The following is a 23,140-nucleotide window of genomic DNA, read 5'->3' as shown; positions in this document are numbered from 1 at the left end:
ATAACTGTGTCTTGAACTTTCACAATACATTATTTCCAGTGAACTTTGTTGTGCAGTCTCATTGAATTCTTCCCTCCTGTTTGCTTATCTTATCTGATAGATTCAGTAGCTAAGATGCAGACTCATTATTGATTTTTCCTGAATCGTGCCAAAATGGTGACAAAATTGGTGACTGACTTCTCACCCAATGCCTCTTATTATATCCCAGTGTTCTTGGTATGTGTAAGTTAACTAGAAGCCTAGGCTGAGAAGACATATTCCTTATGTAGAACACATTCCAAAATGTGAAACCTCAGAGCTCAGGAAATCTGAGTGCCAGGCTCCCATCAGCTCCACTTCTGACTAGTCAGCAGGACATTGTACTGAATGCACTGTAACATTTACAAATTCTGCTCTTAAACAAACAAATATTTGTATAAGTGGTATTCGTTCTTATCTTGAAATATATAGGCAACATGTGATTTCACCCCAATATTTCACTATTAAAGGTGACTTTTTTACAATGAGATTTATTTGTTCATTTATTGAAGTATTGACTATAATTCCCTGTGCTCGGGCTCAGCTGTCTGACTCTTTGCAACCCTGTGGACTGCAGCCCATCAGACTCCTCTGTCCATGGATTTTCCCAGCAAGAATACTGGCCATTTCTTCTTCCAGGGGATCTTCCCAACCCAGGGATCAAACCTAAGTCTTCTGTGTCTCTTGCATTGCTGGTGGATTCTTTACTGCTGAGCCACTATGGATGTCCAATGCTCCCTGTGCTACACAGCAAATCGTTGTTACTAATCTATCTTATGTTTAGTAGTTTTATCTGTTAATCCCACATCCCAAATTTGTCCCTTTATCCCTAATGAAATTATTGAAAACTATTTTCTGGTTTAAAAGTCACCTGTGCACACCATTGCTCTCTTATTTATGCTGATTGATTTTTTTTAAATTTTTGCTTTGAAGATAATCCTCACACTGTTTAATAACTTAGAAATCATTGTGCTTAGTTTTATGATATGTTCCCTTTGGCCATAGTCGTTTTATGGAATGAAGACCTGACTTACCAATCGACCTAGTGAATTAGCTCCAAACTGCCTTGGAAAGAATCCTCACACTGGAATAGACCACACTCATATTACCTGGTAGTCTTGGAAGCATAGTTTTATGATTAGTTTGGTGAAGATAAATGAATGAGAGCACTCAAAAGAGATTTTTCCTTTAGTTTTTGTTTCCTAACATGAAGTTGATCTGCCTAAAACCAGTGTGGACAAAAGGGGGAAAAAATGGTCATATTATTCTGGAAAGAGAAACAAAGAAGCAGCAAAGAACGCTATCAACATAAATCATTTCTGGGGGAAGAAAAGCCAGAATAAGGGTTATTCTAAAATAGCTTATAAGAAGGAAGATATCATCAACCTTTGTTTCTTGCTCTTTAATGAATAAAATTCTGAGGCATTAAATGTTAGATAAACCTTTCACTTTCATTAACATCTAGATTTGATCTTTTAGCTAATTAATCTTGGTAACTAGAGAGTAAATGCCCACAGTTCTAAGCATCAGAGTTGCAGCTTTGCCATGAAATAACATGAACAGTAAAGAAAAGAAAATCCAACATATTTGAATCTAGGAAAGGGGCATTTGTTTTGAAGTGTTGGATTTGGTCCTTGTATTTGTTAAACTCTTTCTGTTTCTCATTTTTTTTTTTAGAGAAATTTGAAATTCTCAGATGGGTAAGAGCCTCACCAATCTCCAACTGCAGACTCTAGATACTTCTGCAATAAAGCAATACAAGAGAGCTATCTATTCCATCCTAAAAGCGCAGAGATTCTGTCAGGTTAGACAGTGATAATGGTGTCATTCTGTTTGTTGTCCTCTCCCTTTTGAGTGTGTCAGGAGATCTTATGGGCTGATATTGAAAGAAGTTCCAGTTCTTGGGAATAGTGAGACCTCATGTTGCATCCTCTTCCAGTAGTCTTGTCTTCTTCAACTTTTTCTTGGGCATATCCCCTCAAAGACCATCATCATTAGGGTTTTATTTTTTAATGATGAGATAATTGGTAGGTTTGCCTGGTATTACTAGACTATATCCAAGTATTACTCATGTTACCAAACAATATTTAATTAAATGCTTCATTGAGAACTTTTTATAGAGGAATATGTTATATGTAGGGGCTTCCCTGGTGGCTCAGAGGTTAAAGCGTCTGCCTGGAATGCGGGAGACCCGGGTTCGATCCCTGGGTTGGGAAGATCCCCTGGAGAAGGAAATGGCAACCCGCTCCAGTACTCGTGCCTGGAGAATCCCATGGAGGGAGGAGCCTGGTAGGCTACAGTCCATGGGGTCACAAAGAGTCAGACACGACTGAGCGACTTTACCTTACTTCACTTTACTTTTACTTTATGTTATATGTATAAAGAGAGATATGAAACTTATTCTCTGTTTCTTTAGTGTCATTTGCACATGCCACGTTCTATCTGGTTACAATATCATCAACTTTCTCTCCTTTTCTTTCTGCACTATTTCTTTCCCATATTTCTTTTTTTTTTTTAATCTTCCATAGTCGTCACCTTCTACATGTTGGTCTGTATGTCTGCCTTACCCCTTTCTTTACTGTTCCAAAACTGCTCTTGCTTAACTCACATACCTGAACTTGCATGGAGGGCTTCATAATTTCTGTGGAATCCTGTAGTTGGTTACTGAATGTGCTTCTCTGCACATCTGAGAGGCACTATTTGTCTCCTCATGCTGCTGCTGCTGCTAAGTCACTTCAGTTGTGTCCGACTCTGTGCGACCCCACAGACGGCAGCCCACCAGGCCTCCCCGTCCCTGGGATTCTCCAGGCAAAAGCACTGGAGTGGGGTGCCATCTCCTCATACTAACACTTTAATACAGAAATCCTGTCATTCAAGAGGAAAAAGACTGACTTCAGCATGTCACCAAGAAAACCATCCCATTTAAAAACAAAACAGGCTTTCTCACATTAGTATGCCATGTTTCTTCTCTTTAAAGCATTCTTTCACTCCAGCAGAACAGCCATTTTTCAGACTTCCTCCTAGAGATTAGGATTTCTATTTTAACACATAAATACCCAACAGGTATGGATTATTTTTACAATGATATAATATTTATTGATTTTATTAGGAACAAACAAAAAATGCTCAGAGGAGGAAAGTAAAGTATAACTATAATTCCAGCACTGTTAGATCTTGATTTGATGCCCCAGTCTTTCTATGTGTATAACATAAACCAAACATTTGAGATCATGCTGATCTTAACATATCCAAATATTAACATTTTTCTATTACACAAATATTAAAAAAATTAACTGCCTATTCTTTATTACTGATGTATTATTTTACTACTGTTGGATATTTCTGTTTTCTCCAAAGCTTTGCTTTTCTAAATAATTCTGCGGTAAAAACTTTTGTGCAGAAAATGCTGTTTCTCTAGGCTGATTTCCTGGTGTGAGCTAATAGGATAAGGGGTATGAACATTTTCAGGCTCTTGATAAGTATCTCTTAATAGGTTATTGAAACTGATTGTACTTATTTTTCTGGTAGAGTCTTAGTGTTTTTCTTATCATTCTCTTCGAGCTCTTTCTAAATAAATGTGGTTCAGTACATTTAAATGATCATAATTTCTATACTGGCAGCCAGAGTGCCCTCTACTTTACTCTGAGCTTCCTTGTCACACCTGTATTTGTGAGACGTAAAGTTGTATTGGGGGCAGGAGGAGAAGGGGACAACAGAGGATGAGATGGCTGGATGGCATCACTGACTCGATGGACTTGAGTCTGTGTGAACTCCGGGAGTTGGTGATAGGACAGGGAGGCCTGGTGTGCTGCGATTCATGGGGTCGCAAAGACTTGGACACGACTGAGCAACTGAACTGAACTGAACTGAACTGAAAGTTGTATGCTTATAATCTTATTTTAGGTGAAGCCATACCTAGAGAATAGGGGTGACAGATTCATGATGGATGATTTGGCCAGCCTCCCTTCTCTCATTGCTAAGGAGATAGACAATAACTAGAGAAAGATCCCTGTGGGGAGGAAAGAGATTGGAGCAAAAGAAAATGTGAAAAAATGCCTTGAGGGTCTTATACAGATACCCAGCTCCCAGTTCTGCTTACAGTTAAGTCTCTTCATAAAATTTAGCAAGAAAAATTAGGTCAACCTGTTCTTTCCTCAGTTTACTTTGGTAGCTCAGTAGTGTCCAACTCTTTGCGACCCCATGGACTGCAACACGCCAGGCCTCCCTGTCCATCACCAACTCAAAGAGTTTACCCAAACTCATGTCCATTGAGTCAGTAATGCCATCCAACCATCTCATCCTCTGTCGTTCCCTTCTCCTCCTGCCTTCAATCTTTCCCAGCATCAGGGTCTTTTCAAATGAGTCAGCTCTTAACATCAGGTGGCCAAAGTATTGGAGTTTCAGCTTCAACATCAGTCCTTCCAATGAATACTCAGGACTGATTTCCTTTAGGATGGATTGGTTGGATCTCCTTGCAGTTTAAGGGACTCTTAAGAGTCTTCTCCAACACCACACTTCAAAAGCATCAATTGTTCAGTGCTCAGCTTTCTTAATAGACCAACTCTCACATCCATACATGACTACTGGAAAAACCATAGATGGACCTTTGTTGGCAAAGTAATGTCTCTGCTTTTTAATATGCTGTCTAGGTTGGTCATAACTTTCCTTCCAAGTAGTAAGCGTTTTTTAATTTCATGGCTGCAATCACCATCTGCAGTGATTTTGGAGCCTCAAAAAATAAAGTCTGCTACTTTTTCCACTGTTTCCCCATCTATTTGCCATGAAGTGATGGGACATGAATATTACAAACAGTATGTGCTTTCTTATCCCACCTCTATTCTGTTCCTTGCTGTTTCCCTAGATACCTCTTTTGTCACTTCTATCATGTCAAAAGTGACTTTGATTTCCATTTTATCCTGATTTTACTGCATAAAAATGTAGTATGTTAGAGTAAGGACAGCCTCAATGCAGGATTCTGCTCCCCTTCTAGTCTGGCCCTTTTCATTTAGGAAAGCCCCACAAATTGTCACAGAGTGATTTGGCCTAAGATTTAAGAACAATTGAAATATTTCTATTGTTGTTTTTGTTAGCTTATATTTAAGCTAACAAAATAACTTGGCCCCATTTGAGTATATCTGATTTTCCTCAGGGGATTAAAAACATTCTTTTTTCCTCAGAGGAAGCAAGAAGATCTTGCTTTTCTCCTGGTTTAAGGCCTGACATTTTATGGATCTTCATTGGATCTAGAATGCTAAATCTAGTTACAGTAGGCAATGACGATTAATCCTATCATGTTTGGGTCACAGACAATGGCCAGTGGGTTTTTACCATCTGAAGAGAAAAAGAAACAGTTCCTTAGGAAAGAGTTTGGTGCTTCAAAATGAAGCTCTCTGGCTTTGTGTTTGTGATAAATGGGATACAGAACGTTTGAACGTGCACTACAGACTTGTGTTCACAAACCGAATTTAAGAGAAAAGGGAGGATGTATTCACTATTTTATAGATGAAGTTAAGTGACTTTTAAGCATCACTGCAACTAAAAGTTATGGAGGTGAGATTTCTAGGCTAGCTTTATTTGGATTGTATCATACTATATAAAGTAAATAAGCTATAACAAAGTTTATAGTCACCTAAAATATGACTGCCACATGACGTTATCTGGAAGGCCATGACTGGGAGACAAAAAAAAAGCAAATCAGTCAAGGAGAGGATGAATGTGAATATGATTGTGAAGAAACAAGGAAAAGTTTTCCACCCTTTTGAGAGTAGGTCGATTCCAGAAAGGTCATGGTTTATCTGCATCAGTGGGAGATACTAGTGAAAGTTACCTGGTGCAAGACAGGAAATGCTTTAGACAATCATAACATGGACTGAACACTCACAGTCAAGATAGACAATGAAGATTTTTGAAGTGACTTGTCAAATGAGATCACTATTTTACAAATGTCTTGTGTTCAATTAATAGCTGACGTTTCAGTAGAAAATAAATTCCTGTTTCTATATAAAAACAACTTGACATTTTTCAGTAATACTTTTTAATGAGCATTGCTCTGAGCTATAATATAATGAAATTTGCTTAAAAGTAGAACAGGCTGGTAATACTTGGCAGAACATAGAAGCATATGGTAGAACAGTTGTGATTCATTGGCGAAGGCTTTCAGTTTTTGGAAAGCTAGAGGCTTTCAGCATAGTGGACTGCATCTTGATATTCAGTCCCAGAAAGGAACCACAGCAAAACAATATGCTTAAATCACATTAGCCTGATATATATTTAAATCATTTTCCCTTTGAATTAATGGTTATAATTACAGGCTATGTTCATACTGCAAAGTGAAATAGACAATTGAGGAAATTTTCCTGGTAATTCATATTCTATACCATTTTGTAAGAAATATAGAAAATTGTGACTTTTTTGAGGGCAAGGAATTGATTGTTTGGGTTAAAAAAAAAAGCAACTGAGTCTCCTCACTCTGTGTTAGTAAGTGTAGCATAATGAATTTAGTTTCCTACAAATTTACTTTAACTTTTTTTCACTATGGTAAGAATACTTACATGAGATTTACCCTTTTAGCAGATGTTTAAGTGTGCAAGATAATATTGTTAGCTAAACTTATTTTTAATAAATAATAAGAGAATATATGTATATGTAAGTTAAGCTAGACACATGCTATAATAGTAAAATCACTTAGAAGCAAGATTAATATCTAGTCAGAAGATCAATGATCCCACAAGTAGGCCTGATTACCAAAACACCAAATGGCATTTCCTTTATCTTTTTATAGAGAGAAGGCTAATTTTGTTTTTATAATTTAAGAAATCTCAAATGAACAGTGCATGAATCACCTATTTTCCTTTTATGGTATATTAATTCAATATGTTTATTAAAGCCATTTATTCTCCTGTAGTATTATTTTATTCTTCAATTAAACCAGTACATTAATGCCTTTAGGAATTCCCCCTAACCTCAACTTGTCATCATGAATTTATTGAAATGTAGCAAATGGTAAAATAATGAGCTGCCAAATGGCTTCCTTTTGGTTTCACTAATTTATGTTTGTGGCTTGTCAGTCACACTCTATATACAGCTAGAAATTTGCAGCTGAGAAGAAATTCTCCCACTTAGGGATTACCTTGTCAGACTACATGGAACATGATATAATCATTTTATTCTTTTTATTCCCCTGCTTCATCAGTCTTTATAAAGTTTTCTGAAAACATGCAGTTTTTCCTACTTTAACCTTTTTGGATACTTATTTCCTTCCCTTTTTGAGTAATCTCTTATAACAGCTTCAGGAGGGAGATAAGAAGAGTAGAGATAACTGGAAATGGTCATAATAATGCTGCTAATAATAACAGTCTATCATGTGAAACTGACTTGTAAGTGGGTGACGGAGCCCCTGGCGTTTCACTGCCAGGCTGGACTACAAACGAAGATGCACTGAGAGGGCTCAGTTATTTGTCTGCTGTCCTGACTCTGTCGTTTTCTCTTCTCCTTTTGTGTTGGCCTTAATGGAGGGCACCTCACATCTCATTTGTTTTTGCTGGAGCCTTCCCTGTTTAACATGCTCAGCACGTCTACTTCCCATTGCCATTTCCTCAAAACCTGTTCCTCTCCTGTAAAGATATATAAAATCATGAGAATTATACCATCTCAGGCTTATTTTATCCCTGCTTCTTATTTTTGTTCTACAAGCTTAGCCATCTTGAAAACCCTAATAGAATCTTTCTTTTTCCCCCCAAATATGAAAAGCAGAGGGGAGAAATTTTACATACTTTTCACCAAGTTCAAATAATATTAAACCTCTAAACTTTTGAAGCGTATAAGTAAGTTATTATCAGGATTAAAAAATATGCTTTTTGGATATGCAGTTTTTTTTTCCCTCAGATGAAGTGTAATAAATAAACCATGTCAGATATAATAGGATTCAGTTGAATAGTATTTCTTCAAAGAGCAAGTAAAGATGGTTTTTAAATTAGAATTAAATGCATCTAATTAGCAGTTATTATATTGCTTAATTTGGGGGCAGTTTTAAGGAACAGGCAGTCATTTACATCACATGTTTTTAAACAAATTGTAGAGGAATAGAAATCACTAAATTATTACCAATTCTTTCTAGTCTTTAAATGATTTCTAAGTGTGGCAGTAGTCCCTGAATTTTCAATGCCTCCCTCTGGATCCTGGAATAAAACAAAATGGATGCCTTGGATAAACCTGCTATTTGTTCACTTTTATCATGGCGTTGTATTTAATAAGCCTTTAGTTGAATACACATAATGGGGAGAAATCTGTTCTGAAATTTAAATTAATGAAAGCTTTTCACAGTGGCTTCCAATAAAAAATTTAGGCTTCTTTTCAGAGCACGGGTAAGGATGGGAATTCTGATTAGCCACACAATGTAGACTGCTTCGTGATTCATCTCTGCAAATCAGCAGTTTGAAATCCTATAGTTAGCATTGGTTGCTCTCCAGTAAGATTTTATGAACATCAGCTTGTTATTTGGCAAAAAATGCAATGTCAGTTGTCCAGACATCATTTTTTCTCAATGAGCACATGTTCATATGCTAAATAATCATAGTACTAAATCAATTACATTATTATTTCCATTGGCAGAGGTTAATACCTTGTGAGGTATATTTACATCATCAGAAGGCTAAACTTTGTGAACCTTGGAGCAAAGGAATCATTATACAAATGGAGATGATAAATAAGCCAGAGAATGGGTGTTTCTTGAGGATTTGGGTGCCCTTTTACCTATTTTAGGAGAAGGAAATGGCAACCACTCCAATATTCTTGCCTGGAGAATTCCATGGATGGAGAAGCCTGGCAGGCTCCTGTCCATGGGGTCGCAACGAGTCAGAAACAACTGAGCAACGATGGCTCACTCACTCATTCACTTAGCTATTTTAATTTATATGAGTTTATGTTTTTGGCTTTCTTCATAAAATAATTCAATTGAGTTAAGACTAACAGAGCTAAAAGGGACTGTTTGTCTGAATCAACATTGTAACAACCTCTGCATAAACCAGTGCTTTAACAGCTTCTGTGTTCAGGGTAACTGTTCTGAAGTGGGAAAGTTGGTTTTGATTTCATTAGGAACTATTTCCTGTTTCTTACTGTTTGCTAGGCACCATGCTGGATGATACAGAATATCTGTTGCTTCACCCCTCAGAACAGGTCTGATGGGCCTTCTCTTAATCATCCTGGAGAAGCAACACCTACAGAAAGTTTTGCTTAAGTGATTCATATTCTAAGTTCATCTTTCATCTGGAAAATGTCTCATTGTTCAATGATTATTTTTCCTCTGCTTTCTGGATAAGGATAAGAAGGCTGTTAGAAAGCTTTGGAGAGATTCTTCCACTCTCTAATACTGGAACCATCATTGAAACTGGGGAGCATGCGCACTTTTCCATACCTTTGTACAATCAAGGAGCACTGACCATGTGCTGTTTCAAGACCTGTACTTACAAAAGGTGGTATGTGAACTGGACCCTATTTCTGCCCTGAGAATTGCAACCAGTGCATGTTTGCTGGCAAGAGTTTGTTATTTTCCATTCAAGCCAAAGTGACTTGCACCAACAGCTAGGTTTTGCTGCTATCACTTGGAAGTTTATTTCCCCTAGTGTCTATTCAAGCCCTCCTTTGGGAGAAGATGAAATTCTTCTTAGACATTCTCCCTAGAGAATTCTTTCTTTAAGAGGGTGCACTTTGCTAACTCAGTCCCACTTTCAAGGGAAAACACAAATTTATTCATTCACAACTGTGAATGTATATTATAGTGTTCAATGGGCTACATATTCAAGTTTTGCTGTTGTTCAGTCGTCCAGTTGTGTCCAACTCTTTGTGGCCCCATGGACTGCAGCATGCCAGGCCTCCCTGTTCTTCACCATCTCCCAGAGTTTGCCGAAGTTAACGTTCGTTGCATTGGTGATGCTGTCCAGCCATCTCAGCCTCTGATTCAAGTAATAAGTAAATATTCAAGTAGTAAGCTATTATTTATTTAAAGCAATGTAAGCAGTTCTTTAAATGTGACCAAACATGCTTGGAAAACAATAAATTCAATGAGATGGTTCACTAGTATCCTCGATTCAATGGATATGAACCTTGGGTAAACTCCAGGAGATGGTGAGTGACAGGAAGGCTTGGTGTGCTGCAGTCCATGGGGTTGCAAAGAGTCAGACACAACTTAGCAACTGAACAACATCAGCAACAAGGCTTTCCCAGGCCCAGCTTTGCACAAGTAAGAGACTCATCTCTCAGAACCTTCAGGTAGATCTCAGATGCCATGGTGCCACTGCCATCTCCCACCTTTACCCTCTTCTTAAATCAGAATATTTTCTTTTGTCTTATTTTTTTCTCCAAATGTATTCTTATTATATAACCAGAAAGAGTAAATATAACAGAGAAAGGGCCAATCCCATAACATCATTCATGAGGGAGTATCTGTCCTCGACAATGCATTTTATATATTTTGCTTTAAGAAGCATAGTTGTTGAGTATGACATTCTGAAGATTTATTTCTCATTCCTTTTGAAGTTAAGTTAAAACTGCTTTTTTTTGGTTACACATTTATTAAAGACAATCATTTATAGTTTATAAAGAATATTGCCCTTATATACACGACACTGTCCTGATAATGGTCCTTGAAAGCAGCTACTCGCACCCGCTGGTGTCAACACCAGTATTCAATCTAGATTGGCTTCCTCTTGAAGTGTATCCAATAAGACCATAGAGCAAACACTTCAGGTCCCAGGGAAGATGATAAAATACCCATAAGTTTTCTGGATCCTTGGATTGATTGACACTAATAAGGGAACCAATTTTTGATGTTGGGAAAGAAATGTGTTCATCTCCAATGACGATTTCAAGCTTCTGCTACTGTACTTGGTTAGGAGGAGGCCAAAAAGCATCATCCTCTTTGGGAATGTCAGTGTCATCAGCTATTCCCTTCAGTTCCTCCATCACACTTTTATGTACATAAGCTTGTTTTCTGATCATGACATCATTTTTATAATCACTGCTATTGGCATATCTTGATTTCCATCAGGTCAAAACTTAGACTCTGGGAATTCAAAGCTTAACTTGCCGTTGTGACCCATCCAATAATACAGACATAAGTCCCTCTCCATGTCTCTGAAAGTTGCTTTTAATTTCAAGGAAATCTACGTTCACTTAGGCTAGCTAAATAGCACTTGTATAGCTACTTTGGTGGTGGTTAGAAGAGCCACTTGCATAGGAATTTTGATAGTTGTGCTGGAATAAGGAAACATTAAAGCAAAGTTGGGAATGCCAACTTTGCTCAGCCAAGCAGGAAAGGAATATTTTGGGTTGCCTGCCTTGCCTTCTTTTTTCCTTTTTTCCTATGTTTCAACATTTAGTGGCTACTTATGAGAAAAGAGCACTCCAATTTAAAGTGAAATTTTAGAATTCTTAATTAAAGGTAAATAATTGAAACAAACAAAAAATGTATAGTTAAAATCTAAAGTAAAACTCTAGGGAAACCACCAAAAATTAAATAAATAAAAAATGATGACTGGTCAGAGAAGGGCCCTGAAGTTTATATGAGAAATTTGGCCTTAAAACACTGTAGACTTCTGTCATTGTCATCTGTCATCATCGTCATCATTATTATTTCAATTTGTATAAAAGTTGTTGACAGTAGAATATGAACTGCAGTATCTTGTAAGGTCTCCTGTCCCAGGGTGTGGCAGTATAGGTCACACTCCCAATATCTACTCACATCTTAATTCTGCTTACTAACAAGATGGAGGAGACATGCTGGCAATGATTGTCAGTGATGTTAGGGTGAAATCTTTCATTTTAAAATATGAATCTTAAGAGTATGCCTAAAAAGAAATGAAAAAAGCAAACTGGCTGTCTGAGGAGGCCTTACGAATAACTGTTAAAAGAAGGGAAGCAAAAAGCAAAGGGGAAAAGAAAAGGTATACCCATTTGAATGCAGAGTTCCAAAGAATAGCAAGGAGAGATAAGATAGCCTTCCTCAGCGATCAATGCAAAGAAATAGAGGAAGACAATAGAATGGGAAAGACTAGAGATCTCGTCAAGAGAATTAGAGATACCAAGGAAACAAAATGGGCTCAATAAAGGACAGAAATGGTAGGGACATAACAGAAGCAGAAGATATTAAGAAGAGGTGGCAAGAATACACAGAAGAACTGTGCAAAAAAGATCTTCACAACCCAGATAGTTACGATGGTGTGATCACTCACCTAGAGCAAGACATTCTAGAATGTAGAGTTATGTGGGCCTTAGGGAGCATTACTACAAACAAAGCTAGTGGAGGTGATGGAATTCCAGTTGAGCTATTTCAGATCCTGAAAGATAATGCTGTGAAAGTGCTGCACTCAATATGCCAGCAAATTTAGGAAACTCAACAGTGGCCACAGGACTGGAAAAGTCAGTTTTCATTCCAGTCCCAAAGAAAGACAATGCCAAAGAATGCTCAAACAACCGCACAAATGCTAGTAAAGTAATGCTCAAAGTTCTCCAAGCCAGGCTTCAGCAATACATGAACTGTCAAATTCTATATATTCAAGCTGGTTTTAGAAAAGGCAGAGGAACCAGAGATCAAATTGCCAACATCTGCTGGATCATCAAAAAAGCAAGTGAGTTCCAGAAAAACTTCTATTTGTGCTTTATTGACTATGCCAAAGCCTTAGACTGTGTGGATCCCAATAAACTGTGGAAAATTCTGAAAGAGATGGGCATACCAGACCACCTGACCTGCCTCCTGGGAAATCTGTATGCAGGTCAGGAAGCAACAGTTAGAACTGGACATGGATCAACAGACTGGTTCCAAATAGGAAAAGGAGTACATCAAGGCTGTATATTGTCACCCTGCTTATTTAACTTCTATGCAGAGTACATCATGAGAAACACTGGGCTGGAGGAAGCACAAGCTGGAATCAATATTGCTGGGAGAAATATCAATAACCTCAGATATGCAGATGACACCACCCTTATGGCAGAAAGTGCCAAAGAACTAAAGAGCCTCTTGATGAAAGTGAAAGAGGAGAGTGAAAAAGTTGGCTTAAAGCTCAACATTCAGAAAACAAAGATCATGGCATCCGGTCCCATCACTTCATGGCAAATAGATGGGGAAACAGTGGAATGAGTGGCTGACTTTATTTTTCTAGGTCCAAATACTGCAGATGGTGATTGCAGCCATGAAATTAAAAGATGCTTATTCCTTGGAAGGAAAGTTATGACCAACCTAGAGAGCATATTCAAAAGCAGAGACATTACTTTACCAACAAAGGTCCATCTAGTCAAGGCTATGGTTTTTCTAGTGGTCGTGTATGGATGTAAGAGTTGGACTATAAAGAAAGCTGAGCACAGAAGAATTGATGCTTTTGAACTGTGGTGTTGGAGAAGACTCTTGATAGTCCCTTGGACTGTGAGGAGATCCAACTAGTCCATTCTGAAGGAGATCAGCCCTGGGTGTTCATTGGAAGGACTGATGCTAAAGCTGAAACTCCAATACTTTGGCCACCTCATGCCAAGAGCTGACTCATTGGAAAAGACATTGATGCTGGGAAGGATTGAAGGCAGGAGAAGGGGATGACAGAGGATGAAATGGTTGGATGGCATCACCGACTGAATGGACATGGGTTTGGGTGGGCTCTGGGAGTTGGTCATGGACAGGGAGGCCTGGTGTGCTGCACCTTATGGTGTTGCAAAGAGTTGGACACGACTGAGTGACTGAACTGAACTTAATATCATTCTGTCTTTAAAACTTTTAAAATTGAATCTACCATTCAGTTTGAGAGTGGCATCAGATGGTGTGGTTAAGATGTCCCTGTTCCTTGCCTACTTCAATCATTGATTTACTGGGTAACCTTGGCCAAGTTCCTTAGTCTATCTGACTTTCAGCTCCCTTATTTGTAAATGGAAAGATAGCTTCAGATGACCTTTAAGGCTATTTCCAGATCTTGAATATCATAAATTTATAAACTAATTCATGTATATGGCCAGTTAGATTGATTTCTCCATTAACAATTATTTACTTAAGGTCCCAATATATATTCAGTCTAAATTTGTCATATTATTTCTCTTTCTGGATCCTTTAAAGATGACCTAGTTTTCTGTTATATCTGATGTGATGATGCTTTGATAGATATTTATTCTGAGCCCCTATTTCCTCCTCCCAAATGGTTTCTGAGGCTGGGCAGCTGCTGAGGGTTATTCACTATCTCCTGGGAAATCATCCAAAACAAGAATGCAACCAAGGAAGGACATGGGATGCCAATAGGGATCAAGTTCTGACTCTTTCCTCTGTGGCAAAAAAAAACAGGATACTTTGACTTTTAGACTAACATAAATCAGGGCCTCAGAAACCAACTAGTTTAGTTCCATCCATGATGCAGAGTGGATTGTCGTGCTACACCTTTTTGAAATGGGCTACTTCTGAGGCTGCTTGTAGCATCTTTGAACAACTATAGCAGTAGCTATCTCAGATAAAATATATAAATGTAGCCATTTTAGAAATCTAATGTGTATCAGCATAGGTGGTTGATAAAGTATGTGGAAGTAAATATAAGAATGGATTGGGAGATTTTGAAAAACATTAGATTCAGAAACCTGTTTTTCATAAAGCATCAATTCCCGGCATCACTGTCAGTATGCCTGTTTGTCTTGTCTATCTGTGAGATTGAGCTATCAGGAAATTTTCTTTGTTGAACTTTCAGCGTTTGACACACTAGCTGTGTTCAACTTCTGCAAAACTGAGACCAGATACTCACTGACAATAGATGTTACCTGAACCCTTGTGGCAGAAAGTGAAGATGAACTAAAAATCTTCTTGATGAAAGTGAAAGTGGAGAGAGAAAAAGTTGGCTTAAAGCTCAACATTCAGAAAACAAAAATCATGGCATCTGGCCCCATCACTTCATGGCAAGTAGATGGGGAAACAGTGGAAACAGTGTCAGACTTTATTTTTGGGGGCTCCAAAATCACTGTAGATGGTGACTGCAGCCATGAAATTAAAAGACACTTACTCCTTGCAAGAAAAGTTGTGACCAACCTAGATAGCATATTGAAAAGCAGAGACATTACTTTGCCAACAAAGATCCGTCTAGTCAAGGCTATGGTTTTTCCTGTGGTCATCTATGGATGTGACAGTTGGACTGTGAAGAAGGCTGAGCACCAAAGAATTGATACTTTTGAACTGTGTTGTTGGAGAAGACTCTTGAGAGTCCCTTGGACTCAAAGGAGATCCAATCAGTCCATTCTGAAGGAGATCAGCCCTGGGATTTCTTTGGAAGGAATGATCCTAAAGCTGACACTCCAGTACTTTGGCCACCTCATGCGAAGAGTTGACTCATTGGAAAAGACTCTGATGCTGGGAGGGATTGGGGGCAGGAGGAGAAGGGGACAACAGAGGATGAGATGGCTGGATGGCATCATTGACTCAATGGACGTGAGTCTGAGTGAACTCCGGGATTTGGTGATGGACAGGGAGGCCTGGCGTGCTGCGATTCATGGGGTCGCAAAGTCGCACACGACTGAGCGACTGAACTGAACTGAAGCAGTATATTGCTCAGAGAATTGAAAAGTTGTATCTCTGATTTGGGGGTCTCAGGACTCAATCAGTTAATTATTTTTATTACCCTACAGAAATGTATATTTGTCAGTGGCATCCGTACTCCAGTTTTAAACATTTGCCTGATTAGGTGCACTAGTGAAACAGGTGATTCTTGGTGAGAAGCTATCAGTTACTGCAGACTTCTCCAGCTTCCAAACTAAGTGTGTCCAAAGCAAGGAAACTGAAGGAGGCTTGAAAACTATTTGAGGGATTTGGGGATTATTTATAATTTACCATTGTGCCTTTGTTGTATTGATTATAACTTTCTCGCTTACGGGGATTAATTAATAGGACTAAATATGAAAGGCTGCACACTAATGTCATTAACAGGAGCCATAATTACAGAACATAATTGCCAATAATTCTTCAATGGTTGTTCAGTAATCAGATTCTTTTGAGGTTAAATGAAAATCAAATAGACATTTTATTCATAGAGATAGTAGTAATAAAATAATGCATAATCACACTTATTTTTAACCTCACTGCTGCTTAACCATGTGCCAAAGGAGGCCTACTGTATGTTCAGAAGTAGTTGGGTAGGCCAGGATGGGGTGATGATTGAAATTATAGCCTTTGGAGTTAGAGAAACATGGATGCTAGTCTTGATTGTTTAACTTGACCTCTGACAACCAACCCCTGCCAAATCTCTGTTTCTCATCTTTTAGTAAGGGCAGTGCCTCGCTGATGATATTGTTTTTGAAATTAAGTGGACTAATACTTGTGAAATCTTTAGTATCATGAATGGTGCATAGTACAGTTAAAAATAAAAGGCTGTTTATGGTCATTGCAGAGGCAGTAGTGCCCAGCAGCAGCCCAGACACAGCTGATGATATGTAGGAAACAGACTCTTCGGGCTCACACCCTTAGCTGTGAGCCATGGGTGCTTCAGGTTTCTCTTCTGTAAAACAGTGCTAGTAATTTGTCTGCCTGATAGAGTTGTTCATAGGATTAAATGAAGTAATGTGTATAAAAGAATTAGAAGGTTAGTAACTAAAAGGATTGGTGTTATTGTTGTTGTTGTTTAGTTGCTAAATTTTTTCTGACTTTTTTGCGACCCATGGGCTGTAGCCCACCAGGCTCCCTTGTCCATAGTGTTTCCCAGGCAAGAATATTGAAGTGGGTTGCCATTTCCTTCTCCAGAGGAACTTCCTGACCCAGAAATCAAACCCTTGTTTCCCGCCTTTGCAGGAAGATTCTTTACCAATGAGCCTCGAGGGAAGCCCCATTGATATTATTACTGTTATTTTATTATCATTATTACCTGTGTGGAAAAGCTCATTCATGGATAATGAACTATAGAAAATTACCAAAGAAAATTGAATCTTGACATGCCTCAAGAAGAGTTGTTGAAGTTTGTTAGAAAGAAAAGACTAGATGTATTAGCTGTGGCTTCATTGGCTTTGAAATAGGAATCATACCTGGAATATCACCATATAGATTGGCTTGGGGTAAGATTAAATGGACTTGAAAGAGGACCAAGGAAGGAAGTGGAACCCTCAAAAATCCAGCAGATATAGTTGATTATCTATGATGTGCCCCAAAACAAGAGAAAATAAAAAGGGAGGCATCTATTTCCTCCATACATTGACAAAGAGATCTATAGGAATTGGGGGAACATCATCCCCAAATGTGAATGTCCTTGGCTCCCTTCCTGTTCTCTCATTTGCCTGGTCCTCCCCACTCCTGTCCCAACAATCAGGAATATACCAAGTAAACTCTAAATGCCAGGGAAGAAATTCTTCAGAAGACAAAGCTAGAGGCCAAAGTCCTGTATACAAAGCCACTTCTGAGCGGTGGTCATCTTTTGCTGATCCCTGTGAAACCTAGATGATCTATTGCATACCTTCCTGTGCTAGTCTCTGTCTCAGTTAGCTTTGAACACAGAGCATGTGAGAGTAGTGTATGAGTGGGGTTCATTTGTATACTTTAACATACTTCCTGGAATTCACTTTCTTTGCTTTAAACAGAAGTGTGAGCAGACTCCAGCTACACGGAATGGGTTAAGGAAGCTAACTGGAGTGTTCAGCTGTTCTCATACATGCTTTTTTTTTTTTTTTTTTAACTCTGCTTTCAACCTGCTGCCTTCATCTATCTTCCCCAACAGGGTATTGATCAGCACTTGAAATGGTCTTTCTCACTTCTAGACACTGTGCAGATACTGTAGGTGTAAAGGAGAATATGGTCCTGCCCTTGAAATGCAGTCATTTTAGAACTGAGCTTTAAAAGCCTCTGATAAGGGAGATGATGCATAGCAAAGCTCTAGTGGCCATGGAGGCCTCAGTCAACAACAACAAAAGGAAAGCCAGCCCCCAGTCTCTGAGTGGACTGTTTCAAAAGTGCCTTTGTGAACTAATTGCTCGAAACTCAGACATCACTGCTTCATTGCTGCAATGAGTTCCCAGAAGTCTCCTTAACCTTTAATGTCCCTGAGGCAGGTAGTATTGTGCAACCACCATTGTTAAAACTTTGTCAAACTGGCAAAGTCCAATTATAACGTTAGATGCCAAGATAACATGATGTAGTCAGAAATTGAATGGGACTCCTTTACGGTCCAATCGCTGTTTGTTACTCTTGTGATCTGAGCAGGAGGAAGCTGAACTAGAGGGTTCCAATGATAGTGAGAGGAGAGGATCCTATAATCTTGCCTGTGAGCTTCTTAGTTGTCACCGTATCTCTCACCACCATCTGTTAACCCTTAGGTGAGTAAAGAATGACAGGCTATGCCAAGACAGAAAGAATAAGGCCATGTTCAAGTTAGATTTGAATTCCTTAATGTAAAGAAAAAGTGAAGAAAAGGAAATGAAAGGAAAGGAAGGCATTCAATAGAAATGGCTTCTATAGAGGGAAAAGTTAAGGCAGTTCCTTTCAGCTCCCAGAGGGGCATCCATAAATGTAAAAGTATCTATCACTGACTGAGGGCTAACCATGGACCACATCCTGTGCTGGCCCTTCACTTACATTATCTCATTGAATCCTACCAATAACAATTTCATGTAGAGGCCATTATCAACTTCATTTTATGGATGAGTAACAGTGATTTAGAGGGATTAAGTATCTTGCCCAAAGTTGCAGAACTAGCAAGTGATGCAGCCAGGATGCCATCATGCTGGTTGGATTCTGAAGCCTGTCTAATTAATCATGATGCTCCATGCCTTCCAGCCACATATTCAATTGAGGAATGCCTGCACATAGTTGCCATTCATTGAGAGGACAGGATGTGAAACACAAAGCAGTGAATAGAGAAATGTCGGATGATTCAGTCAGAAAATTATGATTTAGTTAACATCTTTTGATTTGAGAAAAACTTCTTTGTAATGTTTTTATTGCAGTAATTTTGATAGCAAGTTAACTTTATCCTGTACTATTTCATGCTGCCTTTAACTTTCTATGCTAAGTTTGTATTTATTTTGTAAGAAAAGAACAGCATTTTTTCAGTTTCATAACCATAATTACATCATTATGAATATGTATTCATAATCTAAAACTCCATACAAGACCATTAAAGAGGTAAAACCTCTCTACCTAGATTTTGCTCTAGAGAAATCTTTTAACTAATCTGGACCTCAATTTGTTCATCTATAAAATGGGGAAACAAGTTTACAAAGGTCAATAGAAATGAATGAAAACTGCTGAGCATAGTGCATTAGCTTTAATAGATTCTCAAGGAATAAGACGTGATTATTAATAATGTCTTCTAGTATTATTATGATTGTTATTATTACTATAAATAAAACATTCCCTAATATAGCTTACCATTTAGTCCTATTTGGGGAAATGATCACCTTTGAGAAAGATCTCCAAGGCCCCTTTTACTCTTACATGCTCTCTATATTGTGTTCCTTCCAGATTGGAGATTTCCTGTTCTTACAAATATTATTCCTCTGATTCATTATTAAAATGTTATTGTGTTTTAATCAAAATACTAGAAACTAGCTTTCATGGCATTTATATTTTTTGCTCTTTTCATTAAAAAAAAATATTGCTATTACATAGTCTTCTGACTATAAAGACATACTTCGTAAGTACTACTTTTTAAATTGTGTGGCTTAGGTCTTGACTGGTACAGAGGTATTCTCAAAGGATGTGTAAACTGAAATAACAATTCCAACCCCTCACAGCTGTGGATTTATAAAGACTCCTGTTTTGCATTGACTCTGATTTCAGGACAATATTGAGCTAAAGAGGTCAAAGACTAGTGAGTATATGGTGATTCTGTTAGGGAGAAAATTGTTTCCATGTATCCACATTCTCTCAAAGAGGTGTAATTCTCTGAAAATTTGCTATCAAACCATTTGTTACTGAATAACATTCAGTTTAAAGCAGTTATTTCTCATTCTCATCCAAGGTAGATTCTTATTTAACACCAAAAGGAATTTTAGAGTTTTCTTAATCAATAAAGAAACAATGCAAATGATGGGACTCTAATGAGCATTTTAAAAATCATGTGACAGTTGAATCAGACAGTTCAATTTCTTTTTTTTTCATATCTTCATTACTTGTTGAATTAACTGATATGTTTTTTTCTTTCTGCAGTTTGCCTTTTTCATTGAGTTTCTGGAAAAAGTAATTGAAATGAAAAAAACTTCACATTAAGTCTGCTATGTATTTAATGGTCATTAAATTCTAATCATTAAAATGCTCCCCTCTTTCTTCAAACATTCCCCCAACTTTTCTTTCCCATTTCTCAGCTAACATAAACAACTGAGCCAAGACATTATCTCATTTGAAATATTTTCTGACAAAAATAGGTGACCAGTTTCCTAGATTTAGTTTCCCTCCTCCATTGGCTACTCCTTATTAATTCTGTAAACAGACTATGCATTTTTTTTTTTTTTTAAATTTCAGTGACCTCAAGCACAAAACTCGCTAAATTCCTGGAAGGAAACCAGGACATTTATATTTAAACTGTACAAAGAGCAACAAAAGCGTGAGGTAGAGACTGACTTAAACTCTAGTTCAAATAGCTAATCACCTAACTAAAGCAAAAATAAAAACAAACAAAAAAAGTTCTGTCATAGAAGACAAAACACACCTTTTCCAAGGATAATTAACTGCTGATTGTCTAAGCCATCTCTTTCTATAAGGGGAAAGTCAATATTACTTTGGAAATCACCTCCATTCCTTATTTTTTTCCTCCTGCTACATTTTGAAATGTGCTACCACAAATTCTAGTCGCCTTGAACAGGACATCTCCAGTTGTCCAGTTTATGCCAGCTGCTAATTGAAGGGCCCTGGGTCTGTCTGCTGACTTTAGAAAATTAAATTTCCTCACCTTGAGTAAAAAGGTGGAAATAAGTAATGTTTTGGAGAATATTTCCTGAAATTTTTTGCCTACATGACTGTGAGTCCAAGACTCTGCCAATATTATCACTTACTAAGAGTAGCAATTGCCATTGATTAAGCACTTATTCAATCTTCTCAAGGGACCTAGTAGATAAGTACTAATATTATGCCCTTTTAGCGGTTAGAACCCTGAGAATGGGAGATTAAATAATTTGCCTATGATTACACAGACTTAGGTTTCTAACCCAAACCAAACTATTCAGATTGCAGAGCCCATGTACTCTATTTGTGAGTAACAACTTGAAGACAAAAATGTATTACATAAGATACACCCACATATTTTAAATGTTAAATATAAATTTCTTTCCTTCTGGAATATTTAGCAAAAAGAGGTTGTTAACTAGACTTTATTTTGCTATACTTTGAGCATAAATCTTCCTAGCTAGGCTTCAACAGTTCATGAACTGAGAACTTTCAGGTGTGCAAGTTGGATTTAGAAAAGGCAGAGGAACCAGAAATCAAATTGCTAACATCTGTTGGATCATATAAAAAGCAAGAGGATTCCAGGAAAAAAGAAATCTACTTCTGCTTCATTGACTATGCAAAACTCTTTGTGTGAATCACAACAAACTGGAAAATTCTTAAAGAGCTGGGAATACCAGACCACCTTACCTGCCTCTTGCAAAATCTGTATGCAGGAAAAGAAGCAACAGTTAAAACAAAAACTGGAACATTTGACTGGTTCAAAAGTGGTAAAGGAATGCATCAAGGAAAAGATAGAGGAGACTCCAACCTTGCTTTTCCTGTTCCTGATGGTCAGTGTGTTTGACATGATTAGGGTGTGTTTTCGAGAGTAAATAATCTCAGCGATGGGAACATTTGCTGGGATTGTTACTACTTTCTTCATGGAGAGTGCCCTGAGGCATGGAGAAAAGGGAGATAAAGTAGCAAGAAATACAGGTATCCTGAGACTTCACAAATGCAAGCACACATTTGCAAAGCCACCAGGTGAACATAATGTGTCATTACTTTTACATTAAAACAAATCTAACATAATGAAATTAAACATATGTGAATGTTTAAGGTAGAAGATGTAAGTTGCATTCATTTTATCTGTATAGGGCACAATGATTACAGGCTTCTAGACTTTTTTTTCTCATATTAGATGTGTTTGGGGGAGAAGTAGGGAGGAGAATGGAGAATACAGGTGTGTTGAAGAGAAAAAAAAATAATATGGCACTGTCTTAGATATTCAATATGAACTTTATGGGATCCTTTTTCTAGGTGGCACTATAAATAACAATTCTTAGGGAAACAGGTACTTAGACACAATTAGAAAAATGAACATTTATTATTTGGCAACCAGAATCAGTTAAGTCTGAACTCTGATATATCACTGTCATAAATGATAACCTCATTTTGGAGAGACAGCTAAATAAGATAATGAGGACAGTTCTTATCTTTTTTTAATTAATATTGATTTTTGTGTGTCAGTTTTATGTAGGCAAGAAGACATAATTATGCCCTAAGTGCAGTAACTCATACCCTTCACAGACTGTGACCAAGAGAAGGAGTATTTCTAGTGGTAGGAGTTAATTTGTGCTGGCATTAATGCATGAAAACGTTGGTGATGATGTCTAATTGTTTCCTGTGTTACTAGTTCAACTAAAAATAAAGTTCTTGACACTAAGCTGTGGGAAGTTATCAATTATGACAGTTTCTTCAAAAGTGAATTTCTTAAAATTAGTCTCCTTACTAATCAGCTTCTGATTCCAAAATGAACTTTTATTCCATCTTTCCTCCCCTTCTTTCTCCCTCACTCTTCTGAGCCTCCTACACTAAATATTGAAGTATGCATAAAAAGTGAGGGAATTTATAACGTACTTCAGTTCTGCTGTGAAACAAATGCTGGGGAAAAACTTATTTAAAAATCCACTATTGGGGGGCGGTCCTAAGATGGCAGAGGAATAGGATGGGGAGACCACTTACTCCCCCACAAATTCATCAAAAGAACATTTAAATGCTGAGTAAATTCCACAAAATGACTTTGGAATGGCAGCAGAGGACATCAGGCACCCAGAAAAGCAGCCCATTGTCTTCAAAAGGAGGTAGGAAAAAGATATAAAAGACAAAAAAAGAGACAAAAGAGGTAGGAATGGAGCTCTGTCCAGGGAAGGGAGTCTTAAAAAGAGAGACGTTTCCAAACACCAGGAAACACTCTCACTGCTGAGTTTGTGG

General features: G+C 37.8%; 1 protein-coding gene and 1 non-coding gene across 2 annotated transcripts in view; both read left to right on the top strand.

The window, feature by feature from the left end:
• Positions 1 to 23,140, top strand: part of NRXN1 (neurexin 1) — a 1,203,402-nt gene that overhangs the window by 303,415 nt on the left and 876,847 nt on the right. The gene's annotated exons all lie outside the window — the stretch shown is intronic.
• On the top strand, positions 2,163 to 2,234 carry TRNAS-GGA (transfer RNA serine (anticodon GGA)). The gene has a single exon. It is a non-coding gene; the product is annotated as a tRNA-Ser (tRNA).

Source organism: Budorcas taxicolor, chromosome 11 (assembly GCF_023091745.1).
Source record: "Budorcas taxicolor isolate Tak-1 chromosome 11, Takin1.1, whole genome shotgun sequence".
Classification (NCBI taxonomy): domain Eukaryota; kingdom Metazoa; phylum Chordata; class Mammalia; order Artiodactyla; family Bovidae; genus Budorcas; species Budorcas taxicolor.
This window is presented reverse-complemented; position numbering and strand designations above follow the sequence as displayed.